General features: G+C 41.8%; 1 protein-coding gene across 4 annotated transcripts in view; it reads right to left on the bottom strand.

Moving 5' to 3' along the window:
- SERTAD2 (SERTA domain containing 2) overlaps positions 1 to 24194 on the bottom strand; it is a 117189-nt gene that overhangs the window by 19863 nt on the left and 73132 nt on the right. For 2 of the 4 annotated variants that reach the window (XM_047745548.1, XM_047745546.1), the window contains exon 1: positions 1764 to 2058. The exons of the other annotated variants lie outside the window; for them this stretch is intronic. The gene's annotated coding sequence lies outside the window, so the exon portion shown is untranslated. Of the gene's footprint in view, positions 1 to 1763; positions 2059 to 24194 lie in introns of those variants that run through there. 4 annotated transcript variants of the gene reach the window in all.

Below are 24194 nucleotides of genomic sequence, written 5' to 3'. Positions count from 1 at the left end.
ACTGAGTGTCAAAAAAGAAAAAAAAAAAAAAGTCAAATCCATTTCATCAGATTTCTCACCTGACAGCAACATGGTTATGGGGGGGGGGCAAAAATTATTTTCAGGGCTCCCAAACTTGATTACATTAACATATAATTCTTCTAAGTAAATCAATGAGGCTAAAGGAAAACTTTCTAATACATGTCTCTCTTTTTCTCCTACAAAGAAACTGATAAACTTAATAGGAAAGCAGAGATCCATGAACAAGCTATTCTTGCTCAGGCCAGAAGCTGGGTCTTGCGATGAGTATTTTCACCCTCGCAGCACACCCTCCCTTGCTCAAATCAGAATAGACTGCTATAAAAAGTGGGAGCAATGGGAGGAGCACCTAGAGTGAGGTATGCCTTCTGGTTAGCTGAGCAACTACCCCTTCACCCCCCGGAAGCAAAACAATGAAAAGGCTCTCAGGTGGACTGTCCTCTAGGGGTTGAGTGGGGCCAAGAGCCCACTTCAATCTTGTCAGAGACTAGACCCTAATTATAAAATGCTACTTTGAACACTTGAGGCCTCAGGGATCCTATTGGCTGCTACAACTTCTAGGTTCCTTACACACATTATGGGCATTTCTTAACATATATTGGGAAATCAAAGAGCATATTTCAAGAACAAAGCTTGAAAACACTTACTGTCTTCCTTAAAACTGACTGGGGCTGCCCAATTCAATTCAAATAAAAACTGCTGTCTTCGGAGGCATATGTCTCACCCTGCTGGTTGCCCTTCCCCATCTAGTGCCTCTAAAAACTAACTTTCTACCACTCAAAACATCATGCAACTCCCCAGTTTGAAAGCAGAAAGTTATTCTAAGACAAACTATACCTAATCTTTTTGTGAACTTTAAGACTAAACCCAAAACACTCCCCCATCTCAATCTATTACGGCAACTTCTGCTAAAGGTAAGCTAACTGATGGCCAAGAATAAAAATTAGAACAACTTATGATTTTCTCTAGATCCAATGGCCCTCTGAGGCACCCTCTGTCTTAATGGTACAAAGTCCAGGGCCAGGGACAGCTGGCTCCCCTCGGCCCCCTCCCTTTCAGTCATAGGCGGTTACCACCAAGATGACTTGTAGATTTCTAACTTAAAAGCCAATTGGACGTTAAGTTTAATACACACATATATTCAAAATCAATTCACTTGTCACGGGTGAGAGGAGGGTAGAGAGGGATGTTTTCAAGCTGAAAACACAGAGAAACTCACAGAAACACACTATAGCAAGTTGGATGCAGACTCGGTCACGGAACCCAAAAGTGAAGCAGCCTTTACTCCAGCAATCCGAGCCTTAAAAAAAGAAGTCTCGTACGTTCACAACAACACAACGGCCACAACGCGCACACACATCTCAGCTGTAAAAGCGACAGCTCCAAGCTCCCTCCGCCCCATTGCTGGGCTCCGGTTAGCTCCCGACCCCCTCCTGACCCGGGTCCGTGACTGCCCGTCCCCTGCCCTTCCCCCAGCAGGTCTGCCCGCGTACCCTGGTGGCAGGGGGTGGGGGATTCCCGGCCATCGCCCCGGGGGTCTAAGCAGTGGGAGGGAGCGCTCCTCCGGGTACCTGCACCAGGCCAGGTCCGTCTAGCCGAGGCGCCCTCGACCCTCGCGGCCGCCCGGGCCCCTCCTCCGCCCTCCGGGCTCTCCCGGCCCTGACCGGGTCCCAGCGCCGCCCACCACCCATCGGGAGCCCGGCGCATCCGAGGATCCCCTCCAGCCTGGCGCGGGGAGAACTTACCACATGCAGCTCCACCTGGGAACTAACGCATCAGGAGGGGTTTCTGCCCACTCCTCAAGCTACTCCCTCTCCATGCGGAGTCCCCGCTCCGGGGGCCCGAGGGTGGCGCCGGGGAGCGGGCAGGAGGCGAGACCGAAGCTAAGACTCCGCAGTCCTCTGTCGGCGCGCTCGGAGCATTATACAATGGTGGAGGCGGCGGCGGCGGCAGGCAGCGGAGGAGGAAGCGGGAGGCGGGCGGAGGGGGCGCCCTGACCGAGCGAGCGGCAGCTCGTGCTCCAGCACTCGCTGTGCAGGAGTGACGTGCGGCCAGCGAGCCTCCCGCGAGCTCCGGGCCCCGGGCTCAGGAGGCCCCGCCCCTCCCCCGGCCCCGCCCCCTCCCCCGGCGGTCCCGGGAGGCGAGATAAATGCCGAGCCGGGCCCCGGCCGCCACAGGAGCAGGAAGGGGCAGGCAGAGCACAGGAGACGTCGGGTGGCAGCGCCGCCCACGGCTCCCTCTCCAACCGGCGCGCCCTTTATTTTCTCTTAAGGAAAGGCTTAAGGAGATGGCGAGAGGGGAAGAGACACTCCGGCCAGGGGACCACAACTAACCACCAATAATCCCTCACACTCCAGAAAATACTCATGCAAATGACCGGGCGGCTAGTGACAAAGGCTGCGGCGAGTGCAGCGCGCGCACAGCCCGCTGAGTCGCGCGACCGCAAATATGACAAGCATCTAAGCTATTCGGCAACTTGGGGCCGGTCAGCAGGGCGGGCAGGGTCCCGCGGGGGGAGGGGGGGGATAGGAGGTGAGGGGCAAAAATTCGACCCCGAGGCACCGCGTCCAAGCTGCCTGCGCGGCTTTCGAGACTGGAGTCCCGGGAGAGCGGGGGCCAGCAGCGTCCACAGCTGGGACACTCCCAGACGCCCCTATCTCCGGACGCACCAGTGGCCTGCAGAGATGTCCCAATGGCAGGACGGGGGCTCCAGCTGGAACCGGGGCAAGAAAATGCCCCTCGGCCCAACACTCGAAATGGGTCACCAAGTCAACAGTACTTTTGGAGTAGGACGGAGCCGAGTTGCATTCTTCGTGGCCCGCCGCGACGCGGTGCAGAGCCGGCAGCCTGCCGCCCGCGCTGGCAGAGCCCACGCAGGTAGGGAAGCCAAGCTTGGAGATGCAGGTGGGTCAGAGGCCTCGTCCTCTGCCCAGAAGCTTCCTGCGGATAACCTTTCCCCTCTCCTTAGAAAGGCATCGGCTTTGAACTACTTACAGGTAGCAGGGAAATTTATACTAATTGGGAGAGGTGTGTATGCCTAAGTGGTGAAAGAAAAGAAGACAGCTCCCCTGGAAAATTAATGATTATTTTAAAAATTACATGAGCGTTCAGTGTAAAAAAAAGTAATTCAGGCACCATAAAATTTTGGCTGCCACCCCAATCAGTATCTCAGATATCTGGCGTTTAGTGGTTCACTGTACTGGTTATATTTAAGGATAATAAAGCTTTAAGACCTAACAGAAAGGTGATTATAAGTCGTTAACATCAAGGCAATTTTAGACCTATTCAACTCTTCTGTAATGATTTGTTATCAATCAAACTGATGATCTTATTGAAATTAAACCTGGGGTAAAATGTTGCTAGAGAAGACTGTGTTTCTTGTTTTATCTTGAAGGAGAATAAAAAAGGTATGTAGTTCACCCCCAGTATAATTAAAATCTTATAGATTTTTCTTTAAGTATAACCAATGCCAAAAGCTAATTATTTGTGGATATCTCTGGAAAGTTTCATTATAGTGGTGCTCCAAATTACACATCATGGAAGTAGTGCTCAGGGCCCTCTGCAGGTCCTGCTCTCTGCGCCTGGGTGGCACAGCATTCAAACATTTTGCTGCAAAGCCAAGATATTTTTCATTTCCAGAGTTCTGCCTTTTAGAGACAACACTAACTACTAACAGTTTCCTAACCACCCACTCACTTATACTTTCAGCGCTCACTTTAAGGAAAAGCCATTGAAATAGAAGCTGCAATAATCTCTTCCTGTGATATCTTTGTAGCAGAGGCCAGAGGCTCTGTTGAATTTAAAGTGAATTTAAACTGTTATTCATGAATTGGAGTTAGCAGTGAGTTAGACTTACAGGATTTTTGTGACACTTAGATTTTTTGGAGCAAATGGATTACCAAATGCAGTGTTCCTGTACAAAAGAACCAAGATCAAAGTGACAACTTTTGTGTCTCCAGAGTGGACCTGAGATTCTGCTAAGGCACGTTATTCAGGAAAGGTCGGACTTCTTAGGAGAGCAACCTGAGTTTTAGAGGGAAAAGGTTTTTACCTTTCCACACTTTTGAAGGTAGTAGCCTCTTAAGAGTGTACACAGTATATAAGAGTTCCTCTTCCCCCACTTTTAGATTCTGGTATCTTTCATCAAAGCATGAAGTGGCAGCTTCAACAGCTGCTAATGTGGTCCCACACAAGGTGGTTAACCACCCCTCCCCCAGGCTGAGCCCCTACAAGCTGGCCCAGCAACCCCTGCCTGGACCTGGGAACCCAACTCCACAAAGATAAGGAAAAGCCCTCCCTGAGCTTTTGAAGTCCACCCCCTTTGGTATGCAGTGGCATGATTTAAAAAAAAAAAAAAAAAAATTGTTCATTCCTAGCAAATGAACAAGAAATGTTCGTGAAAATATAAGTGTATTTTCACTCTCACTCCTTGGGACATTTAAAAGCCCATTTAAAATAATCCTACCCTCAGGATTTAGAGTTTAGAGTTTCTCCTTCTCACTTTCACATATAAGAAATCAGGCCAGGCATCCACATTTAACTATCGGGCACATTATCTGTTTAGGGAGAAAACAAACATGGTTTTTGTAAGTATAGAATGGTGATGGTAATTTGCAAAAATACTCATTAGTTTAGTTTCAGAGAGGTACTTCTCAACACTGTATTCTGGGTACTAGTTTGCATTTCACTGCTTCTCTTTGAAAGTTTCTGGGCCTTCACATCTTGCATACTACTAGACAACTTTGCTAACTGAAGGCCACTTTTAGCACTTAAATTAGCGTATACCCAAGAAATGACATCAGGACAAGCTGGCCATATAAACTGAGAAACAAAGACTTTGAAACAGTTTTAAACGTCACTTTTTCTTTCTCTTTTACTATGTTTTATCTCTCAGGTTCCATTTGAAATACTAGTAGTAATCATCCACCTCTGTACCTTGAAATATTGGTCTTAACAGCAAAAAATAAAATCAGATAAAATAAACATTTCAGGGGCGCCTGGGTGGCTCAGTGGGTTAAAGCCTCTGCCTGTGGCTCAGGTCCTGACCCCAGGGTCCTGGGATCTAGCCCCGCATCGGGCTCTCTGCTAGACGGGGAGCCTGCTTCCCCCTCCCTCTCTCTCTGCCCGTCTCTCTGCCTACTTATGATCTCTGCCTGCCAAATAAATAAAATCTTTAAAAAAAAAAAATTTTCAGTTCTTGAAACACATTGTAGGCAGCCAGCTGGGCTCAATCATCTTTTCATGGAAAATACAGACATCCTTACTGAACCTGGACTTCCCATTCGCTGATAACTTAAAACCAGTAACTTCAAAATAAAGTTCTGGAAGTCACATCACCTAACTGATTACCAAGGAGTTGATACTGGACACATGATTGGGACAATGCAACTCTCTCATGAAGATGGCACAAATGGTATTTGCAGCCACCGGCAACCGAAAACTTCCTTGTAGCAATGGAGCATGCTAACACATCTTCTGCAGACTGCTCTCCAGCTGTTCCTCTACCTACTTTGTCAGGTTTTCCCCCTTTCTCCCTGAGGTCACGGTTCACACAAGCAGAACTTCAACTCCAGGGAAGGGCTGCTTTTGCACAGCTTCCCTAATTATTATCGGCCGGCTTTGCCTCGACAGCCCCTTAGAGGGCTATTCTGTGAGAGATACGCTTTCTTCTCTTTTAAAAATCTGACAGTATTTAAGTCCTAATTTGGGACAAGGTCTTAGGGATAATATTTGAAGAAAATGCTTTTAAAAACATTTTTCCCCCTAACATTGTTGATTAGTCCCTTCTAACCATGACTAGAAAAGATAGTTTCTGTTGGGCATCAGTGTCCTTCCTATTCCATTTGCCACTATTCTCCATTAACATCTTCAGATAAACTGTGAGGTCCAATCTGAAGCAGCCCTTCTTAAAGACTCCAGCTTTTGGTCTCCCCCTTTTCTCAGCTGGAAAGCGGAGGCCCTTCCTGGTAACAGCTCCAGTGTTCCCTTCTTGCTGGCTGCTGCTCCGCTAGAGACTGGCGGTGGCTTCTTGCAAGCCTGTCTCCTTGTCCCCAGTTCCCCTCACAGCACTGCCTTCCCAGGGGCCCCTGCATGGGGACTCTGCACTACTTGCATATAAACCAGCCTCCCTTCTTGAGGAGTTCATACTCTTCTCCAGATACTTGGCACTACTGGCATCCACCGAAAACATCCATAAATGTTAGAAATTGCATGGCCTCCAGGCCTTCCTTGTCCTGGGGAACCAGCCTGAGAAGATGATGATTCCTGGAGTAGGAGTACAAAGATCTTGTACAAATAAATCACTCAACTATGATTAATTGTTGACTTTTTGGTTTCTTAATCCTCTATGTCACAGATTTAGGGTCAGCTCTGGTTCTGGGGGAAAGAGCAGGTTGGTCAGGAGATTTTGGGTCTAGTTTCTCAGCCAGAGCCAGTAGGGAGGCTGAATCAGGCCCCTGGCATCACGGGGTATACTTTTGCCTTCAAAAGGAGACGCTCAGGCTCAGAGATTTCCATAGCCCCTTCCCAGAGCTAGGAGTCTATAAAAAAGTGATTCCAATGTAGAACTCGGGAGTTCTGGGCTCAAATGAAATAATCGGCTCACACTGGAAGAATATAAAACCAACTTCACGTTCACACATTTCTAAGAGAAAAGAGAAGTGCAAATAATGATAATATACTCTATCCAATAGGATATGTTCTTGGAATTATTTTCGTATCCAGAAGACAGATTTGAGCCAGCGATCCATATTCTCCTGGATCTGTTACCCATTATGGTTCAAGTAACCTATCTGGGAACTCTGAAGCCCACCCCATCCCTCCCCCAATGTTTGGAGAGAAGCAGGATGGTTTACAAGGCATTTTTGTGTGGATTTACAGGTTCACTCTTCATAGCACCTTCCCTGTGCCGTAGGCAGGACAGGGACTCCTCACATCTTACAGAAGAGGAAACAAAGGCTTGGAGATGGACCTGCCAACTGAACTCCTTTATCAAGCTGACTCTCAGGGACAGAGAAGGTCTGGAGGCTGTGAGATTTCTAACATTCAGGGAAATTGTTTGTGGAAGCCAGAGAAGATGAAACTGAGGGTCCTGAGAAGAGTATGAACTCCTTAAGCAGGGAGGACAGTTATAGGCAGGAGGTACAAAGCTGACATGCAGAGGCCACCAGGAGGGTAGTGCTGGGCCAGGATCCTGACACCATTTTGCTTCGACCTTATACTAGGGTTCTGAAATAACAATTCTGTTTCTTACACAAAGAACTCCAAATCTGCCTGTCCTTGGCTTTGTTAGCATCCTATTTTAGCCTACAGAATTAATAACCCATAAACATCACAATGAAAAAGAAAACTCAACATGCTCTTCAGACCCCTCACTCATTTCCAATATGGTTCACAAAACTGGCATTCTTGTTTATCACTTTGTCTTTAGCCTCTAGAACAGCACCTGACACAGTAGGTATTTGTGAGTTTTCACTGAATGAATAATTTAAAGAATGCTGAAGAGTTTATACCAGCTTCATAAATTCAAGGGGTTAATCTTTCCTGCTAATGTTTTCCTCTCACTACCCTTTCACTAAGCTCTGTGTGTGTGTGTGTGTGTGTGTAGGTATACACATATAAACATACACATGTATTTTTAAGCAGTATTGGGGAACCTTCATAATTAGAGGGATCACTTTAAGCAATATAATATTGTCCTTATAACTGCTTTTCAGCAATTCTAAAATATACCAATTGGGTTTAACATGGTTACAAAGACTAACGGGCACTCACATAGTACTATTAATCTATATGTCTCACTACTGGGGGAATAACCTTGCAGATAAATTATTGCCATAATTCCATTATTCTATTCTTCTTTATAAAGATTTTCTCTTCCTACCTTAAGAATTAAAAGTCTTGGTCAAATGATATTTAAAACCACAGCAGCATTTGGTAATTATGGAGTGGGTTGGTGGTGAAGACTTGCCTACCCAAATCTTCAAGTGATTACCTGAACGGTACAAATGACCACTTGTTACCTTCATGTTCTCATGGTCATGGAATTTAAAAGTATGCCGATAATCAAATATGTTATGAATATCATCAACTAATATTAACTCCCAGGAAAACTTGGCAAAATGACGACAGGAAAAATAATTTTTTTTAAGTATTACTCTAATGCCAGCTGTTTTTTAACTGTCAAAATCAAGCATTTATATAACTGGTTAAACTAAATTATATTTTCTGCTATAATAGCCTCATATCTCTTGTAGAAACTAGGATTGTATATTTTTAAATCACGTGTGAGTAAAGAAGTCAGTTAAGAGAACTATGGTAATTTGGAAATTGTAAATAATATATTTAAGTCATTTTTGAAGTCTCAGCTGTAAAAATTCTACTTTGAGAAGTTTAAAAAAAAAAAAATGCAAAGCTTTAAGCTGTGTGTATAGATGCCCAAGAAAAGCCTCTAAGTTCAGGCTATGAGGTATCATTAGAAAATAAACATGTGGCCAGAGAACCCAGTTTAAATGTAAACATAGTATACAACTAAAAATGCATCAGCTTGTTTGCCACTTTGGATTTTTATTGGGTTTTCTGGAAGATAGGTTACACTTAGGTAAAATGGTATAGACTTTTCTTTTAGTCACCAATGGAGAACTATATTTTTAAAAGACCTGTTGTCAGAATAAATAAGAATAAATATTTTTTTCAAAATTATCCAACTGTCCAAACATACAGGTCCCTTGCTTTAAATTGAAAAAAGTTTTTTTTTTTTTTTTTTAAGATTTTGTTTATTTATTTGACAGACAGAGATCACAAGTAGGCAGAGAGGCAGGCAGAGAGAGAGGAGGAAGTGGGCTCCCCGCCGAACAGAGAACCTGATGCAGGGCTCAATCCCAGGACCCTGGGATCATGACCTGGCCGAAGGCAGAGGCTTTAACCCACTGAGCCACCCAGGTGCCCCAAAAAGGTTAAATTTGAAGTGGAAAGTTATTAATATTTAAAATTTCAGAAATGCAGAGTGAGGTCAAGTAGGAAGAACTAAAGCAAGCATTCCAGATAAACACTAACACATTAGATATATGCTTTAAATACTGAATGAAAAATTTGATCTTGCTAAGTAAGACATGTTTCAAACTGTTTTCTTAGAGAAGTCTTGAGTTATATGAAACTCCTTAAATGGGCAATTATCAGAGAAACTAGCTTTTAAGGAGAAAATAATAGTGTGAATGAGCTATATGTAACTTCCCTTTTTAAAAACAGAAGTTGAATCTGTGACACCAAATTTAGAAAGGAGAGTGCGAGAATATCATTTCTATCATAAACGCCCACTGCTGTGCTGTTCTGTTACAAATCAATGTACATGCTATGAATTTGAGTTTGCTCACACAATACATAGAGTTAATCATTCCTAAAGATGATTCTTTTAAAAGAAAACATAAATATGAAAGAGTTACATTATATAAAAAAACTCACTTAAAAAGGGAAAGATTCCCTATTTTGACTGTAGTGATTCATTTGGCCTCATTATACACAGAGCAGCACAGTCCACACTGGGGATGCAGAAAACTAGCTTTTGTGGGAATAATACAGGTAATTTCAACAGTATTTATACTTCCTTTTAATGTTACTTAAGAAATTAAGGCCCAAATTACAAAAAGGTTGACAAAATTGTAATGAATCAGATGTTCGTGTTCAATCTACTCTCATTTATTACCACTTTAGAACTGTTAGACATCATACTTTTAGTTCTAGTGATAATAACAGCTGTAAAGATAAACACTCCAGAATTACTATTTTCTCATTTGGCCAAAAATGAAAAGTGAGAAAATAGAAAGCTTTCTGAAAGTTCATCAGATGAAAAGAACAGAATTAATGGGGAAATGATATCATTTATGGATAAGAATATTTAATACTTTATAAAATACCATTTCTCAGGGTGCTTGGGTGGCTCAGTAGGTTAAGTGTCTGCCTTCAGCTCAGGTCATGATCTCAGAGTCCTGGGATTCAACCCCATATCCAGCTCCCTGCTCAGTGGGAAGTCTGCTTCTCTCTCTCCCCACTCCCTCCCACCCACCCTTTCCCCGTGCTTGTGCTGGCTCTCACTCTAATAAATAAGAAATCTTAAGACAAAATAAATATCACTTCTCTCACTCCTCAACTCATCAATAAATTGAGTACAATTCCAATTTAAATCCCAATTTTTTTTTCACAGAACTTGGTAAGCAAACCCAGAAATCATCTGGAATAGCAAAGGGTGGAAAGATAGCTAAACTAAAAAGTTTAAAGGACAAAATGCGGGATGTGTCCTGTCAGATATCAAGGCTTATTATAAATTTCTAGTAATTAAAAGAGAATGTTGTGTCATAGGGATAGATAAGTAAATCAAGAGAACAGAATTGACAGTACAGAAATAGTCACACACATATACAGAAGTATAAAATACGGCAGAGGTGGTATTACAGATGGGTGGGAAAGAACAGGTCATTCAATAAATGGCTAAATGGTCACCTGGTTAACTTCATGAAAAATAAAATAAAATTAGGTACCTAATATTCCTCCAAAAAATTTCAGGTGGACTAAATCTAAATATGTAAAACATAATTTTAAAACTTTTAAGGAGGAAATACAGGAGAATATGTTTATGGCTTCAGGATAGGGAATGTAAAATTATTGTTTGATTCCTAAGACTCCTTCTCTACCTTCTCTACTTGCCTCTGCTTTGCTCTGTGCCTTGAAATGCTGACCCCCTAGGAAGTAAGCTCTTTTGCCAACTAGTTGCCAGCTGGATTCAGTGAAAGCAAGGCACCAGAAGGAGACCAGTCAGTCAGAGAGGAAAGAGGGTGGGGAGTTTTATCCTGATCCTTCCTGCTTTGAGACCCTGTCATGGCAGTATCCATTGCTGCATACCCACAGCTTCTGTGGATGGCTCCTTCTCCAGGGTGTCAACTCTCACAAATTCAAGCAAGACCATTTCCTCCCCCTTTTCCCTACAGACCTAAAGACAGGAACAGCTTGTTGCTGGTCTTCCATGCCTCCACTTTTGTCACATCTCTATAAAATGTCCCTTTATTAAAGTCTCATGGAATTCTGCTTCCTGCCGAGACTTTGACAGTTCAGAAACAAGACACCCAATGCAGAAACCATAAAGAAAAAGATGGATAATTTGATTACATTAAAATTAAACATCTATTAAACAAAAGAAAGGCAAGCTAAAGACTGTGGAATGATATATGTGATTCATATAATCAACACAAGATTAGTATTCAGAGTAAATTTTTTAGAAGTCCTATAAACCCAATAGAAAAATGAGTTAAACAGGAAACTTACATGTCTGATAAACATATAAAAAGACACTCAACCTCATCAGTAGTAAGAAAAATGCAAATTAAGGGGCACCTGGGTGACGCAGTGGATTAAGCCTCTGCCTTCGGCTCAGGTCATGATCTCAGGGTTATAATCTCAGGGTCCTGGGATCGAGCCCTGCAACGGGCTCTCTGCTCAGTGGGGAGCCTGCTTCCCCCTCTCTTTCTGCCTGCCTCTCTGCCTACTTGTGATCTCTCTTTCTCTCTGTGTCAAATAAATAAAATCTTTTTAAAAAAGAAAAATGCAAATTATAAAAAGACAGTTCACAGCTATCAGACTGACCATTTTGAAGACGAGCTGGCATTATCTGGTAACATGGGAGATGCATAAACCCTGCCCGCAGACATGCAGTCTTTCTTACTGGGGTTCCATGAAAAAATAAGCCCTACAGAAAATGGCTCCTCAATTCACCCACGGATGGAATGAAGTTAAAAACCGGTAGTGTGCTGGTCAATGGTTAACAACTGGCTAGGTAGATGGGGAAAGAAGCCTTTATCTGTAGCATTTGTTGATTTCCGTGGTGTAAATACCCTCAGCACAGCAGATTTCAAGCTGCCCAAATGAACTCAAGAGTGAGGACGAGATTCACAGAATCGCTGCCAGGAGCAGGTATCAGTCTCTAGCCCCAGCCCCGCACTGGAACCACTCTATACCTACAGGACTGAAGTTAGTTCGTTACATAGGGTGGATGCCTTCGGGTACTGGGGCTTAATTCTGTGGAGGAATTCTGGATGAGAAGGGCTAAACCTAAAATCTAGAGAAATTCTTGCTTTTATCCCCCATGGAGACATAGAAGAATGTTTGTATCAGCTTTGCTTGTAATAGCTAAAACATTGGAAACACCTTAACGTTCATCAAGATGAGAATAAATTGATAAACTTGGAAACTATAGTGGTTAAGAAGTACTAAAGGTACCATAAATCGACATGGTTACATCTTAAAAACACAAATGTTGACTAAAACAAAGCAAGCTGTTAAATATGTACAGTATAATATCATTATACAAAATCTTTTAAAACATGCAAAATACTGTTATACATTGTTTACAAACAAGGTATGCTATTATAGAAAAACATTAGACATAAAAAATATTTAGGAAAGTGGTTACCTTTGGCAAACAGAGGAAGGAAATGGAATCAGGGATAGACACACAGGTGGCTTCTCTTTTACTCATAATGTTTAATTTCTTTTTTAAAAACATGAAAACCGGGGCGCCTGGGTGGTTCAGTGGTTTAAGGCCTCTGCTTTCGGCTAGGGTCATGATCCCGGGATCCTGGGATCGAGCCCCGTGTCGGGCTCTCTGTTCGGCGGGGAGCCTGCTTCCTCCTCTCTCTCTAACTGCCTCTGTGCCTACTTGTGATTTCTGTCTGTCAAATAAATAAATAAAATCTTAAAAAAAAAAAAAAAAGAAAGCAAGTATTTGGGGATAAATTTGAATTTATTGATTTAGATTTCATCAGGTTAAAACAATAAAACTTCTTTTCTTTCTTCCTTATGGTTCCTGTGAAATAGAATTTCCTAGGTTTTTTCTATTATCTAATATCTAGTATCTAATATCTAAAAAACATCTAAAATATTTAATATCTATCTAATATCTAAAGCATTGGACAGTATTCACATTTGATGTATTTATTTATCCCCCATTCAGTAAGAACTTATTCCTTTCACTCATTTTGATACATTGTCCTTCTTTCTCTCTTAATAGCAGACTGTAAAATCCAATGATAACACTATAGTAACCTAAAGTTCTTAATAGGAAGCCCAGCTGACAGGTCAGATATAAGAGAATAATTGGTATAAAACCCATGTTTGGGGTGTATTTCTCACCTGCCAGGCTAACTTCTGTCATGCTAGAAACGATAAAAGCTTCCTCACAAAATATGAGGCTTGTGACTTCCTTAATATATGCCAAATAATGCATTTAGCACTATAAAGTGAAATTGTGTATGTTTAAAACAATGGAAACACATCTACCCATGAAATAAATTTCTTACACTTGGTGTTGCGGTGACCACTGGCTGCTACACCGAATGCATTTTGATTCTTTCTGATTTTGTGTCTCTTGATATAGGGACAGAAATAAAGCCCATATGCTCTCTCGACCTCTGGGAACATGATGTTGTCTCAGTGCATGGGTAATGTGACTTTTTTTCAGAGATTGTCTTGAAATAAGCCTATGTTTTAAATACACACTTTTCTGCGTGCTAGCAGGCATTCTGAAGCTAGGTGGTTCTAAATAAAGAACTCTAGTCAACAACAGGAAATAACTCCCACAGAAAAAAGGGGCAGAATACAAACTCTCACCAACTCTTGTACACAGTTCACAACGGCCTTTTGTTCCATGCACATTAAGCCTGAAATCTTTACTTTTCAGAGCATGTCTGGGCCTTTGCAGAGCAATTAAACCTTTCTTTTCCTTTAGCTGGTGTCCTTGCCTTCTTCTCTCTGAGGAAGTTAACCTTGCAACTAACTTCTTACTGAGGTAGATCAGAAAATGGAAGAGTTTCCATTCTGAAGCTTAAAGTTGTTCTGTGTGTGTGTGTGTGTGTGTGTGTGTGTTTAATGGAGCTTCTCATGGAAATAAAAACCAACTCTCAGTTTAAAACTCATTTTTCCTTCTAAGACATACAATGCCACATAAACACACACATGTATGTTCTAAAGGAATATGTTAATCTGCAGTATATGTTTCTATGCTCCTATGGGCTGATATGATATATGACAAGGATATATTATCATATCAACTCATAAGTCTACACTGATGGGTTATTAACACTTAATTAGTGACATGTCAGCAAATTAATGCAAATGGAAGATAAATTTAAATTCTAGTCAAAAGTTCCCATCTTGAGTCTTTTATGAAAAATTGGGAGAAAAATCCAGATTCCAAGCTAATCAAATTTTAAGACATCTGAATAATAGTTTTCAAAGTCAGAGTGACTCCTACTGGAATGGGTTGGCAGCATTCAACTGTAGAACGGGACAGGTACTACTGACAAGAAAACTGGGCCAAGGAAAACAGCTTGAATACAACTGCATACTGCTATTTCTTACCTCCCCTTTACACTCAAGCCTTGCCCTCTCTACTGGCTCCTCCCTGAAGTCAATAAATTATAGACTCAACACTGTCTATCTTCAATTTTAAAACAAGAAACAATCTTCCTGTGCTTCAGTGCTGCAGGAAGGCTAGGAGCTGCTCCTGTCTCTACCCTTCACAGCTTTAGTCCCTCCTCCTTCCTCTGGCTTCTGCAGGCCAACATTATCGGCCACCCCTTGGCCAGCCTGAGAAAAGAGCACCAGTGCCCTCTAAGCACCAAGGCCAATGGACCCAGTTCCTCATAGTACTGAGCCCCTCTGTAGCACAGGACATTACTGACCACTTCCAACCACTTCTTTCAGTGAGTTTGTTTAAATGACAGTCTGCTGGTTCTTATCTCTCTGAACACTTATAGTCTTCCAGGCTGGCTCCTCTTCCTCTGACTGTCCCCCACCCCAAACCTGTAGTTCTTGACTTAAAAAAAAAAAAAAAAAAAAATCACCTCCTCCAGTTGCAATTTGGGACCAGAAAGGGTTAAGGAGGTGAATGGGGGATAGGGATGGGGATTGGTTCGAATCTTCAGGAAAATTTGGGAGACACGTGTGTGTTTCGAAAAAATTTTGCCATTTGATAATCACTATCTAAATGTTTGTATTCCCTATGATTTTCTCTTTGCTCCTTCCTCTCTTCTCATCTTATAAACTCTCCCCAGGCAACCTCACCCACTCTCAGGGCATCTGTATGCTAATGCTTCACAAATCATTAACCACATTCCAGATCTTTCTCTTTGAGCTTCATATTGACCTTTATGTAGAGAGAGACCATATATCCCAGTTTGTCAGGGTCATTCCTAGTTTATGCTTGTCCCGGCATAATTATTAATAGCACCCTGTTTCAATCTCAAAACGGTCCTAGTTTGAACAATAAAAGTACATAATTAGCCTCTTTCTATCCCGTTGCCCATTAGACATCTCCACTGGGTATCATAAAGGCACCTCCAACTCACAGCACATCTAAAATTGTCCTAATCGTATCCTCCTTAAATCTGTACCTCCTCCTGAATGCTTAGGGGAGGTTAAGGTACCAACAAAGTACCTTGGTGTCTAGATTAGAAAGATGAGAAATCTAAGATTCAAAGCGTTTTCCCGCTCCCATTCCCTCACATTTAACCAGATACACAGTCCTGTCAATTTCCTCTCTTAAATATTTTTCAACTATGCCTCCTCCTCTCCATTTTCCCATCGTAGCCCTAGTCAAGACCCTAATCATCTTTCATTTTGATGACTGCAAAAATCCATCTCCCTACTTCCAGTCTTGAATAGTCCCTCTCTACTCCATCTACACCACCTACTGCATGATAGGTAGCGTGCAATTACTAAAAATACAAACTGAACAAGAGATGCTCCCACCAAATTCACAGGGGAGACAAACTCATCAATGCAATGCCACGGGTGATATGGTGACAGAGACATGAGCAGAGTGACAATGGACACTTCTGAGTGGCCACAGAGCCTGGCCAGTGTGAAAGACACAGTGATGGTTTTAGGGTAAATGGGTCAAGGTCATCAAAGGCAGATGGAGCAGCAGAGATGGGGAGGTGAGAAATAGCACAGTATATGGGTGCAGATCTGAAGCGTAAATCGCAAGAAAGGAGTAGCAACATATAAGACTACGGAGTTTGGCTGGACATGTCTAGGAAGTCCTTGGATGCCACATTAAAGGGTCAGGACTTCATATTCTGAAGGCAGTGAGGGGTCATTAAAAGATTTTCTGTAAGAGTGGCATGATCTGATTTTTATTTTCAGACGTTAATCCTATATCTATACCTGAACTTGAGAGAACAATCTTAAAAGTTATTTAGAATAACCAACAAATGAAGAAAAAATAAACTTTACTGAAGATGTTAAAAAGCTGTAATAATTAATAGAGTTGGGTTCTGGCAAAAGAAAAATACAAATGGATCTGCACTGAAAAACTTGAAACAGACCTTAGTATAAAGATCTAATATTGTCAGAGATGGCATTCTTTTAGGGCGAGAGGACGGTATGTACAGTAGTTTACTATTTAAGGAGAAAGAATTGGATGTTAGATTTTTGCCCCAAACAATGTGATAAAACACTAGAGATTAACTAAAGAATAAAATATATTTAAAAAACAAACAAACATGAGAACTAAAAGAAATTACAGATGAATAACTGATCCTAAAGGTAGACAAGACCTTGGGGTGCCTGGGTGGCTCAGTGGGTTAAAGCCTCTGCCTTCGGCTCAGGTCATGATCCCAGGGTCCTGGGATCGAGCCCCGCATCGTGCTCTCTGCTCAGTGGGGAGCCTGCTTCCCCTTCCAACCGCCCCTGCCTCTCTGTCTACTTGTGATCTCTGTCAAATAAATAAACAAATAAATAATCTTTAAAAAAAAAAGAAAAGTAGACAACACCTTTCCAAACATAAAGCAAAAGAAAAACCATAAACTTAAAACAGACTACACTACAAAACTATATACTAAGAAACACCATAAGCAAAATTAAAAAGAGGACAAACCAGGAAAAATATTTATAACATCGTTAACAAAGAGTTAGTAACCTTAATATCTAACGAGGTCTCATGAATCAATTAGAAAAACACCAATACTAAATTAGAAAAACATTGACACTAAATTGGAAAAATGCACAAAGGATACAAACTAATAATCACCAAAAGAAGAAATGCATGAAACAACAAACACAAATTCACCCAATCAAAGCAATACAAATTAGAAAGAAATAGGATTGCCACACACGGAGCTGGCTACAGATGTGTGAGCACTGTTAACAATGTGAGGGCACAGGGGGCTGGGCTGTCAGAGCCACTGATGAAAGTGGAACTGGATTCAACCTTGAGAAGGCAGGGTTTGGTCAGCGTTTGTATTAAGAACTTCTGAAAATATCTATATCCTGTACTGTGGTCCTTTCACTGCTAGGAATTTACTCCACAGAACTAATCAGAGCTGTGCATAAAAATCATGCATTCAACAACTATTTATTGAATGCCCACTGTGTCCTAGATTCTGGGAGATGGGAATGTGGCAGCAAACAAAACCCACAAGGATCCCTGTTCTCACAACTCTTACATGCTAGTGAGGGGAAAGAGAAAAAAACAGAATAAATTAGTATGTTATATGGCATATTAGAAATTAAGTGCTATATAGAAAAATAAAACAGGAAAGGAGGATGGGGAATGTGTGCCTGAGTGTGTATGTGTGGGGTGGAGGTGTGATCTTGAAAAGGTGCTTAAGAAAGCCTCACTGAGAAGAGGACAGTAAGTAAAGCCATGAGGGAGGTGAGGACTGAAGCCAAGCACAGGAGTTTTCCCAGGAGAGGGAAGAGAAAATGCAAGCATGTCTGAGGGCTCCACATCCAAAAGGGGGAGAGTTTGGGGGGGGGTGGAAAGAGGCGGGGGGACCAGGAGGGGGCAAGTTGTGGAAGTCCTTATAAGCCAATGCAATGACTTTGGCTTTTACCTTGAGTCCCAAGGGAAGCGATGGTTGCAGTACTCTTGACCCCTATGTATTCTCAAGACAGTGGCCAGTGGTCTTTTTAAAGTGAAAGTCAGGTCATGTCATTCCTCTCTCCAAATCCTCAATCACGGTGACTGTGTTGTAATGATTGATTTGCTCAGGGTTGCTTTGAGGTTTGAATCTCTTCAAGTGTGTCAAAAATTCTAGTGTTTGAGAATGTGCCACCGACATTAAACAACTGAGAACCAGTTGTGTCACCAGCAGGTGTAATGGTTAAGTTTTACAGTTAAGGCAGATCTGCCACCTAGGAGCTTTCTACCAGTGAACCCTGGGCATGTTTCTCAACCTCTGATTCTTAATTGTAAAAAGGGGGAAATAGTATTGACCCCGTGGTATTACGGAGATTAAATTAGATAATGCATTTGTTTTTCAGAGTGAAGTGTGCCACAGGTGGTACCTGAGGTGATTTAAAAGGCTCAAGGATGGGGCGCCTGGGTGGCTCAGTGGGTTAAAGCCTCTGCCTTCGGCTCAGGTCATGGTCCCAGGGTCCCATGGTCCCAGGGTCCCATGGTCCTGGGATCAAGCCCCGCATCAGGCTCTCTGCTCAGCAGGGAGCCTGCTTCCCCTCTCTCTCTCTGCCTGCCTCTCTGCCTGCTTGTGATCTCTGTCTGTCAAATAAATAAATAAAATCTTTTTTAAAAATAAATAAATAAGAAATAAATAAATAAAAGGTTCAAGGAGCTGGCACTAAAGGACCAGCTCGGAAGAGAGAAGTAACAGGTAGGTGAGAGGTGAGTGTTGTCTGAAGGGATGCAAAGGTTTCCAGGAGGAGGACGCGAGTTTTCTTGCTGCCTCCCATGCTGCTGGAGGTAGCCAGGTGATGCGTTTCCGCTAGTGAAATGTCAGGAGAAGTCAGTCTGCTGGGAGCCCTGGGGAAGAATGTTACCACCTGGAATAAAAAGTGAGGTGCAGGCAGGCTTGCAGAGAGAGCTCTCGCTCCCTTTCCAGGCTGTTCGAGGATGTGGTGCCTTCCTGTGTGCATGACCTAACGACAAAAGTCCAAGAAACTGAGGGTGGTGAGGCAGAGGTCGAAGTGGAGCCTGGGTCCTTGACGACATCACCAAAGAGCTAAAGAGAACCACCGACGCTAGGAATGCAACTTCTAAGGTAAATGATAAATGGCTTACGGGTATGTTTATAATGCTGTAGGTGAGGTCCCAGGACCCCAGGCCTATGAATCACCTAGGGACTAGTTTAGTCCCACATCCTTGGACCCCACCCAGCTATGCTAAAACATTATCTCTGTGGGAGAGGTTTAAGAGTCTGCATTTTATACTTCTCAGTGGTATTGGTTTCCTATTGCTGCTATAACAAATTTACCATAGAATTAGTGGCTTAAAGTAATGCAAATTTACTCTCTTACAGTTCTGGAAGTCAGAAGTCTAAAATTGCAGTGTTGACAGAGCTACATTCCTTCTGGAGGCTTCAAGAAGAATCTGTCTCCTTGTCAAGTGTCTGCACTCCTTGGCTCATGACCCCTTCCTCCATCTTCAAAACACATTTATTCCAACCTCTGCTTCTGTCGCCCAGACTCCTTCTTCTGCCCTTGACCTTTTTGCCTCCCTCTTATAAGGACCCTCGTGATTACACGGAGCCCAGCCAAACAATCCAGGATAACCTCCCCATCCCAAGAGCCTTAATTTAACCACATCTGCAAAATCTCTTTTACCAAGTAAAGTCACAGTGGGGGCTGGGGGAGGATGGATGAAGGGCACTATTCTGACCATACAGGACCATTAAAAATCATAGGTTTAAGCCACTGCTTGTTGGCTTTTCTGCAACCTGTACATGAAAGCATCCTAGTAAATCATGTTATAAAAACTTAACCCAGCAGTCCTCAATGGTAGCAGGGGAGCGGGTGGAGGATGGATAAAAGGGTAGGGGAAAGCTAGGCACATTAGAATCGTTTGGGATGTTTTTCCAAAATATATATGCCAGGGACCTGCCCCAGACCTATGGAACTGAGCTATCCAGGTACAGGCACCAGATGTGTATGGATGAACAAACATTCCTGGGAAATTCAGCTGGAACTCCTGGCAAATATCTACTCAATAACCTCTAACCATTTTCTTATCCATAAAATATGAAAATAATATATGTCCTGCCTATCTCTCATGATAAGGAAAGATCAAGCAAGGCAATGTATGTGGGAGCATTTTATAATTGGTAGAGAGCTACAGAAGTATCACTGAAGATTATTAGAGGAAACTGACGCAGAATGATGGTATTGGGGTGAGACGATTCATCCAGAGAGACTCCAGGTACTTGGAATGAACAAAGTAAGCAAAAATAAATCTTTGCAAAAAAACCCAAGAAATCACAAAGCCCATGTACCAAACCTCATGCATTATCATGTATTTCCTGATTGTCTATTTAATCTTAAGTTTTAAGTTTTTTTCCCTTCCAAATCATAGACTGTAAATGGAAATTAGAAGGGAGAATGGATTGTACATGATACCAGCCAAAAGAAAAAAAAGAAAGAAAGAAAGTTAACAATTTGAAAGAGGACGAAGGATTAAAATGTTGATATAGAATTCCAAAAATTGGGACGCCTGGGTGGCTCAGTTGGTTAAGCAGCTGCCTTTGGCTCAGGTCATGATCCCAGCGTCCTGGGATCGAGTCCCACATCAGGCTCCTTGCTCGTCAGGGAGCCTGCTTCTCCCTCTGCCTCTGCCTGCCATTCTGTCTGCCTGTGCTCACTCTCTCTCCCTCTCTCTCTCTCTGACAAATAAATAAATAAAATCTTTAAAAAAAAAAAAAAAGAATTCCAAAAATTTAGTGATGTGGGATTATTTAAATTAGTCGCAAATAGCACCATGCCCCTCCCTTACTAGCTATGCCCTAAAGGACTCTGTTCCAACAGAATACCTTAGCAGTCTAAATGATCCTCAGTTATGAAGAAAAGGTAGCATTATGCTCAATGCTCTCTGTGGGAAAAATTTAATAATGACAAGAATAATAATGGTATAGGGAAAAATTTTTATCAAGCAAGTTCACATTAAACAAATTTGGGTGCTTAAAGGAAATTTCTTTTTTTTTTTTTAAAGATTTTATTTATTTATTTATTTGACAGAGAGAGATCACAAGTAGACAGAGAGGCAGGCAGAGAGAGAGAGAGGGAAGCAGGCCTCTTGCTGAGCAGAGAGCCCGATGAGGGACTCGATCCCAGGACCCTGAGATCATGACCTGAGCCGAAGGCAGCGGCTTAACCCACTGAGCCACCCAGGCGCCCCTAAAGGAAATTTCAAATATCTATAAAATGCATGTGTACAGAATGCCCGTATGCTATATGAATAATATGTCACTATGTGAATTACAGCTATTGTAGATCTATACGTAAGTTCTGCTGATGTGAGGAAGTTCTCATGCATCCTAAGAGCTCAATAAATCTGTGTTGTTTGAGAGACCAAAACAGACACCATCACTTTCATGAATGAAGGATGGTATTAAATCAGTTCATCTGCTGGCTGTAGAGTACACAATAATGATACCACACCTTTAGGGGCATCTGGGTGGTTCAGTCCATTAAGCATCTGACTCTTGGTTTTAGGTCATGATCTCACTGGTTGTGGGGCCCAGCCCCATGTCGGGCTCCACGCTCAGCGGGGAGTCTCCTTGAAGATTCTCTCCCACTACCCCTCCCCCATGTGCATGCACACACACACTCTCTCTCTCTAAAATAAATTAATTTTAAAAAATGATACCACACCTTTAAATCTATATAATGACTTATTTATACATTATAAAGCATGCTGACATCATCTTCTTTGCTCCTCTCCCCTTAAAGCCCCAAGAGTCAGATACTATTATACTGCTTTTCATTTGAGGAACTGAGGTTCAGAGAAAACTTTCTCAAGATGCCACAATGACCAAGCAGCAAAGCCTAGACTGGAATCTAGATCTGATTCAAAATCCAGTTTTCATTTTCAAATTTACATTATTATAAATAGCACTTCACTTAACCGTCAAATGAGGACTCTGTCAAAGCACGTCTCTAAAAACAAATTCAGATGGCTATTCAGATAGATCTCTCTATCTACCTATCTACTTATTTATAAAGCAGAATGAATCAGAAAAATTTTAAGGTATCTTTTAAAATATATACATATAATCTCTCTCTCTTTTTAACATGCCCACACACGGGCTAAGCTTCTATAAACAGCTTTAGCTACAAGTGAAATTTTATGACTGAATCTCAAACACTTAAATAAATAGAAAATGCTGAGATGGTCTAAGCTAGTAAACAAAATCATTCGCTCTAAAAACAAAAAGCTCAAAATGTACAGGTTTCAGAAGTATTTGGTTGCCCTAAGAAACGCTACTATTATTCCAATGGTGTATTTTACTCTTATTTGTATTTCTAGTGGACTACTATGTTTCCATGCAATTTCAACCCACATGCGTTGATGACACAAGCAGGGCTTCAAATGCCATGATTCATCAAGACTGCCACAGTCATGCAGCTCAGGGACAGACTCATCCGATGCAAAGCTGCCCTCTGCGTAACGTACATTCATGCTCACTGTGCACTGTGTGTGACCCCAGACAAGCACAGTCATCCTCCTCTCACCCACCTCCCACCTGCAGGAGAGACAAACCATGAAATGGAAGTAAATAAAAAAGGATTCCATAAAGGTACCCTTAGTCAGAAATCATCTTCCCTACATTAACAATAGAAAAGTCTTCACTATGACTTAGGCCACTTAGACCATTACCTTTTGATTCTTTACAGGAAAACCGATGTACAAAATACAGAGTATTTAGAGATTACTTAACATACTATAATCAACATTTTCTGACATGCCTAACAACACTAACTTTGGAGTCAATAAGTCCTGGGACAGACAATTTTCTCAGTTTTCTCAGCTGTAAGAAGGGAACAGAACTAGAGGCAGGTGTCACTGTGAGGAGTAAGTGAGATTATGTATGTAAAGAAGATAGCACAGCCCCCTGAAAATGATAAACAAAAGTAGCTGTTTTTTGTTACTACTAATTACTGAAGTTCAGTACCACTCTGGTGGTCACTGGTGTTGGAAGGAGAGCTACTTTGCTCATCCGAAGAGGCCTAGTCATTGTTGCTGACTATGATGAATCTTCTGTACAGGTTTGGGATACACATTAGATAGAGCTCCACACACATAAGGCATTAGGCCAGACTGGAGAACAAGAAAAAGACAAACTTATTGAATAAATCTCATCATTTAGCTAGTATTGAAGATGAACCTCGGTACCTGTAATTCAACATAAAACCAAGCCACTTTTTTTTCTTTGCCTAACATTTACTGAGTGTCCACTGCGCTGGGCCCTAGTCTAAGCTTAAGAAAAGATTCTGTCACAAATAACTGAGAGAATGTTAGCTATCTGGATTAATTAGAATTCCTTCCTCCTTGACCCTTTGCTTTAATTATATTCTGATGCAAAAATGTGTACACAACAAATCATAATAAAGACTAAGAGAGATCAGCTACTTTCTATAATGGCTTTAAAATATAAGTAACAGGAGCAACCAGCATGCCTCTTCCTACTTTCATTGCTATAACTGGGCTACAGTGCTTTATTTTCCCATCTAAAAAAGTGCCAGTAATGTTTGAAAGTGAACCCAAAGAAATAGAGAATATATACCAAAAATGTCGAAAACATTACAGCCTCATTAGAAATAAATGAATAAATTTGGTGCTCAAACCAAACAAAACGTCAAAAGCTTTCAAGCCTCCTCTTTCTTTAATATTCATTATACCTCTAAGTAGCTGAATCTCAAATCTCTTGAGTTGCTCTGAAAAATATTGGTGCTCATCTCCATTGGCCCAAACTTCTATCCCCAGGTTGGTAGGTTATGGGCTTGAATGGTATGTAGGGATTTACTGGGCTCTAAGTAAAAAAATACTAACAGTGGTTGAAATTATAAAGTTTATTTCTTTTCCTCACAAAATTAGAAATGTGGAATTACACAGTCCAGGACTGGAAAGACAGTTCAAAGGTAACTGTTCCACTAGCCTCACAGGTCCTCAAGGTCACAAGAAGACTGCTATCTACAAGCTATTTTATCCACATTCCAGGTAAGAATAAAGTCAAAAGTCTTATCTTCATGGGCATTTGTCTTTTATCCAAGAAGTGATATATCCTCCCCCAAGAACATCTACCCATATGTTATAGGCCAGAAAAGAGGCAGAATATAGCCCTCTCACATAGAAGAGTGTCCAAATATCAAGTATTTAAACTTAGCACAGTCACCCCAAA

Source organism: Lutra lutra, chromosome 9 (genome assembly GCF_902655055.1).
Source record: "Lutra lutra chromosome 9, mLutLut1.2, whole genome shotgun sequence".
NCBI lineage: Eukaryota > Metazoa > Chordata > Mammalia > Carnivora > Mustelidae > Lutra > Lutra lutra.
This window is presented reverse-complemented; position numbering and strand designations above follow the sequence as displayed.